This window comes from Liolophura sinensis, chromosome 5 (assembly GCF_032854445.1).
Source record: "Liolophura sinensis isolate JHLJ2023 chromosome 5, CUHK_Ljap_v2, whole genome shotgun sequence".
Classification (NCBI taxonomy): domain Eukaryota; kingdom Metazoa; phylum Mollusca; class Polyplacophora; order Chitonida; family Chitonidae; genus Liolophura; species Liolophura sinensis.
This window is the reverse complement of record NC_088299.1, coordinates 11,539,872-11,546,323: the sequence shown is the minus strand read 5'-3', so window position 1 is coordinate 11,546,323 and position 6,452 is coordinate 11,539,872.

Here is a 6,452-nt window from a genome sequence, read left to right as displayed (position 1 = left end):
TTCTGGTTTATGTGTTCAGTACATGTATGGCTCCCAGTGTGATGTTCATGAAAACTAAGGTACCAAGATGACCATAAATTTCGTCCATGACTAACTTACCCGTTTTTCATGATTTTTAGAATTTTATTAAAGAAAGGTGTTTTGAGGTTTGCTTGAAACATGTTACGATATTCTACTGGAAAATTAAAGTTTTAGCACCAAACAATTTTGTGACAATTATTTGTGACGCAAGTTTAGGACATTACGGGTAAATCCTTTTATTTTGTTAAGGCTGTTTTACACCATTTTAAAGAATGTGTCTGGAATATTTCACTTACACATTATACTTTGGGTGTGAAAGAAATGGACTGGAGTGCCCATTCTTCTATTAGCTATAACAGTTAACTTAATTAGTTTCCCAAGTGTGACGTACATGTGCACACAGTAAAGATAAAAGTCTTCCGTAAGCCTGGTTTATTTTAATTACATAATTTTGGCCGCTGTCGTATAAGTGAAATATTCTTGAGAACGACATAAGACACCAATCAATCAATCCAAACAATCTAGTAAACATTGAGTCCTCCCTCAATGGCCTAGTTGTTAGTGTGCATACAAGTGCAATGACCCAGGAGTCTCTCACAAGTGCAGTCGCTATGAGTTCAAGTCCAGTACGTGCCGGCTTCCTCTCTGGTTTTATGCAGGAAAGTCTGAGCAACCTGCAGATGGTCATGGGTTTTCCCCAGGTTCTGCCCGATTTCCTCCCATCATAATACTGGCCCCCATTGTGAAATATTCTTGAGTACTAAAAGACCAATCAAATAAGTAAATTAATTAGGTGAACATTAAATTGTGAAGCGGTTTGAGTTGTTTATTGTCACCAAGTCGCATGCACAGCATGAGCAGGGAATCTAGCATTGTCTTTCCAAGGTCTGAAATTACATGTATGAACCTTGTTTGGCAGCTGCTGGGAGGTGTGTTCCTGCCACTCAGATCATTCATCCTAGTTGCTGACCAAACCAGGAGGCAGTCAGGTGTTCAGGTAACCTGACAGAACCTGGAGACAGCCAGGTGTTCAGGTAACCTGACAACCCTGAGAAAGCTAGATGTTCAGGTAACCTGACAGAACCCAGAGACAGCCAAGTGTTCAGGTAACATGGCAGGGCTTAGGGACAACCAGGTGTTCAGGTGATCTAGCAGAGCCAAGGGACAACCAGGTGTTCCGGTATCCTGACGAGCCCAGGGGCAACCAGGTGTTCAGATAACCTAACAGAATCCAGGGACAACCAGATGTTCTGGTAACCTGGCATAGCCCAGGGACAACCAGGTTCTCAGGTAACCCAGCAGAGGCCAGACAACCAGGTGTTCAGGTAACTTAACAGATCAGAGCCCACGGACAACCAGATGTTTTGCTAACCAAGCAGAGCCTAGGGACAACCAGGTGTTGAGGTGACCTAGCAGAGCCTAGGGACAACCAGGTGTTCAGGTAACCTAGCAGAGCCCAGAAAACCAGATGCTCAGGTAACCTAACAGAGGCCAGATAAACAGGTGTTAGGTAACCTAACAGATCAGACCCTTGGGACAACCAGATGTTTTGGTAACCTAGCAGAGCCTCGGGACAACCAGGTGTTCAGGTAACCTAGCAGAGCCCAGACAACCAAGTGTTAGGTAACCTAACAGATCAGAGCCCAAGGCCAACCAGGTGTTAGGTAACCTAACAGATCAGAGCCTTGGGACAACTAGATGTTTTGCTAACCTAGCAGAGCCCAGGGACAACCAGGTGTTCAGGTAATCTAGCAGAGCCCAGACAACGTGTTAGGTAACCTAACAGATCAGAGCCCAGGGACAACCAGGTCTTCAGGTAACCTAGCAGAGCCCAGACAACCAGGATTTCAGGTAACCTAGCACAGCCCAGGGAAAACCAGGTGTTCATGTAACCTACCAGAGCCCAGACAACCAGGATTTCAGGTAACCTAGCACAGCCCAGGGACAACCAGGTGTTAGGTAACCTAGCACAGCCTAGGGACAACCAGGTGTTAGGTAACCTAGCACAGCCTAGGGACAACCAGGTGTTAGGTAACCTAGCACAGCCTAGGGACAACCAGATGTTCAGGTAACCTAGCACAGCAAAGGGACAACCAGATGTTCAGGTAACCTAGCACAGCAAAGGGACAACCATGTGTTTAGGCCACCCAGTAGAGGACAGACAACCGTGTGTTCAGGTAATCTGCCAGAGCTCGCAGAAAACAAGGAGTTCAGGTAACCTGGCAGAGTTCAGGGACAACCTGTGAAAACTTGTAACTTAAAAAGGATTTAGGGGAACCTTGTAACCTAAGACAAACAGTATTTGCTTACTACTCTCTCCCTGGCAAAACAATCCGGTAGTCCATTACAGACCTGCTGGAAAAGGTTGTTTTCTGATACTGCATGTATCAAGTCCACAGAACTCCTTTTCACTGGATGAGGGCATTGACTATGCCCAATTGATGTTCATGACCACTGAGGGGATGTTCTACTTCCCGAAAACACCAATAAAGTATGTGAAGAATTTCTAAATAACTACAAGAGGTGGATTTCAAGAACTTGACAGTCCTTATGTGATTAGTAGTGATCTGAACAAAGACCCTTACCCATGAAAGGTATGAGAAGAAACCTGGTAACTCCAGTGACCAATTAAAGCAATGTCAAAAGACGAATTTCTTGTTGTTGTTGAATTTAATATGTCACCGCAAAATATTGTTGGACTTAAAATTTATGAGCACAGAAATTTTTCTGTAGTTCCTGCAAAGCTGATTTCTGGTATGTTCAACAGTTTTGAGGGGATAAAACAATTATTCACAAAGGAACAGAGAACAATTACATTTTTTTTTTTACGAAATTCTGTACATTTTCACTAAGTATAGGCTTTATTAGAGGACCATCTTTTGTTTATAACATGTACATATTTGCAGAAAACATGAATCAAATAATATTCTGGGATTCCAACATGAGGATAACAAGGAAAGAAAATGTCCAAGTGCCACATATTGCGCAATTCACATACAGAAAAAAAGAGAAAACAACAACAAAAAACAAAAAAAAAAAAAACAAAACAAAAAACAATTACATTACATTTACATTATCATTAAATGACTCTTTTGTATATAAACAACCTTAACATTTCTGGCTTCAACTATTTGACAGACATTGTGACTGTACAAAACAGAAAACTGCTCTAAATTTAATAAGCATGATGGAAATTAAGTCTGACTTGAACTGGTTATGTGTGGGCTTTTGGCACTTACTTTGTAAACCAGTAGTCACTATTCAAAATCTGTGCACTGATAGACCAAAGGGTTTCATTTGAAACCCTAAAGAAAGTGATCCAATAATGCCAACAATTACGAACACAGGGTGTCTTGAAATAAAAGTACATGTGAACAATTTAACAAGTCCAGTTTTCATCTCACAATAACCCCTACAACACCCCCCCCCCCCCCCACCACCACCACTGTCGCCCCACACCTGACCAAGGTATAAATCCACAGTCCACAGATATCCACACCAAGAGCTGGATTCAAGTGTACGCCCTCATCGGTCACCTGTAGCGATGCCAATGGATTGGTTGAGCGATCCGGTTAGGGTAGGGTATGGTCATCAATTTACAAGCCATTCCACAGCAACTGGATGCTAAATGATTCAAACCAGTAATATATCTCATGCCAGGGAGGAAATACAGAGTACATATTTAGTAGTTGAAACATAGGTTCAAACTGTTATCAATAATTTACTGTTTAACTGCAAAAAAAGATAAAAAATAAAAAAATTTAAAAAACCAAACAACCAAAAAAAAAAAAAAAATGACATGTTATATGAGTGTTCTTAAGTATAGGCAACCGGCATGTATATGTGTGTTATCACAGAAGCTGTGAAGGCCCTCTCATTCATGCTTTTTTTTATCACAAAAAAAAAAACAAGTTGAGAAAGCACTGAATATTCAAAAATACATCTATGTATATATCTGCCTAAACCAAAAAAAAAAAAAAAATGTTTTGATTTTTGACATTTGTGTTCAACATCAAATTGTTTTTCAAAGGCAAATATCAAATGACTCAAATCATATTTACTAATAAAAATAATGGTAACAACTTTTTATGATAATTTATACTAGTTCCTGCCATGCGTAAGAGATTGCCCCCTGAATCACTTCAGTACTAAAGTAACTCTATCCAACATCACTGGGCATCTTTTAATATGAACATGTATGTATCTACACACAAAAAAAAACTCCCAAATATACACAGTGTATCTGACTGGGATAAACCAGATTCTGTTTATGTCCTAACACAGTGGCCATGTATTCAACCTAACTGGCTCTTGGTACATGTAAGTGTTAAATGTGTTATGTCCTTCAGACCTGCTGAAGACTTGAGTGAGTGAGTGAGTGCTTGGGGTGCTGAAGAGCTGAATTTATACACATGTACATAGAGTGCATCATTCAGGCTAAAGAATTTCTCTGATCTCTACACAATTATACATGATTGCCTTTAGAACTGTACATGGATTTAACATTGCTTACTAATAACTGGTAATTGTACTAAGCTACACTGATGAGAAAGTAGTAAAAATTAGTGCTGATCACTAATAATTACAAACGCTCACTTATCAGTAATAACCACTAATAACTCATGTAGAAACATTAACTTTAGTTGAAACTGATAACTAACAATTATAAATGATCACTAAAAATAAGTAATGCCTCACTCAATTATCACCATCAATTTATGAGCAGTATTAATTACTAGTTATGACCACCACTAATTATTAATGGTTACCTAACTAAAAAAGGAACAAGTATAAATATATGGGATGGGAACTTTTAAAGCCTTTTACACTTGATAACATGCAGCTGTTTTACCAGTGTCATCGAACATTCTGACAACAGATGTGCTCGAATGATTCCTGTTACACAAAAACAGCTGGACTCATACATGAAGTTTCTAAATAAATGCAAACAAATTTCCGTTTGACAAATGTTGACACATTCCCTGTTCAACCATTGTAGACACACTGCCTGTTTGACAACAGCATACACAGCCTGTTTGACCATTGCAGACACACTGCCTGATTGATGACAGCATACACATAGCCTGTTTGACCACTGTAGAAACATTGTTTGACAACAGCATACACATGACCTGTTTGACCATTGTAGACACATTGCCTGTTTGACAACAGCATACACATGGCTTGTTTGACCATGGTAGACACACACTGCCTGTTTGACAACAGCATACACATGGCCTGTTTGACCATTGCAGACATATTGCCTGTTTGACAACAGCATACACATAGCCTGCTCGACCATTGTAGACACACTGCCTGTTTGACAAGAGCATATACAGCCTGTCTGACCATTGCAGACACATTGCCTGTTTGACGACAGCATACACATAGCCTGTTCAACCATTGTAGACACACTGCCTGTTTGACAAGAGCATACACAGCCTGTTTGACCATTGTAGACACACTGCCTGTTTGACAAGAGCATATACAGCCTGTCTGACCATTGCAGACACATTGCCTGTTTGACGACAGCATACATGTACACATAGCCTGTTTGACCATTGTAGACACACTGCCTGTTTGACAAGAGCATACACAGCCTGTTTGACCATTGTAGATACAATGCCTGTTTGACAATAGCACACACATAGCCTGTTTGACCAAATTCTGTATCATCTTTTCTACATCTCTCTTGCTTGATATTTGCTGAGGCACTCTGTCAATTACACATTCAAAACACTCAATGTTTGACATTTGTTGCTTTATATCATGTCAGACATTTGCTGGTGCCTGCCCTACTGGTGCTAGAGCAATCCTTACTGGACACTCGCAGTTGTCTTTGATTTACAGTTTTCACAGTATTCAATGCTTAATATTTGCTAACAAATAAGCCACTTTAATATTTCAGCATGTGCATCACTACACTTGCCACAACAGAGCAGCTGTGATCAAATTTGCACCCAATCATGGACCGTGGCCTTTGAAGATTAAGGTTTCTGCTGCTTTTCACAGCCAGTAAAATGCGGGCATTTCAAAGAAACACATTCTATTCGGCATTTTCAATTTCTCCTTTGTGTTTATTAGTAGTCACGACGAATGGGGGTATTATTTCCAAGCAGAATTTTAATGAAACAGATAATTAATGTAGTAAACATGCCACCCTTAGGTTAAAGCATAGGCTGACGAGTGACAGTTGGCACCCAGCTCCCATATACTGCGAGACCTTGTGACATTCCTAGTAAAAAAAAATGGTGACCATATGAAATGCAAATGTGACTTATTCAGAGACATTTGCAAGTGTACTGCATGACATTTGTGGATTCATTCCTGGATATTTGAAGATGTTCTGTGTAAACATAACATTTGCCAGTCTATTCCCTCTCTGGCCAATGCATTTTGTCTGAGAGACTTAATTTGGCATTTCTTCCAGC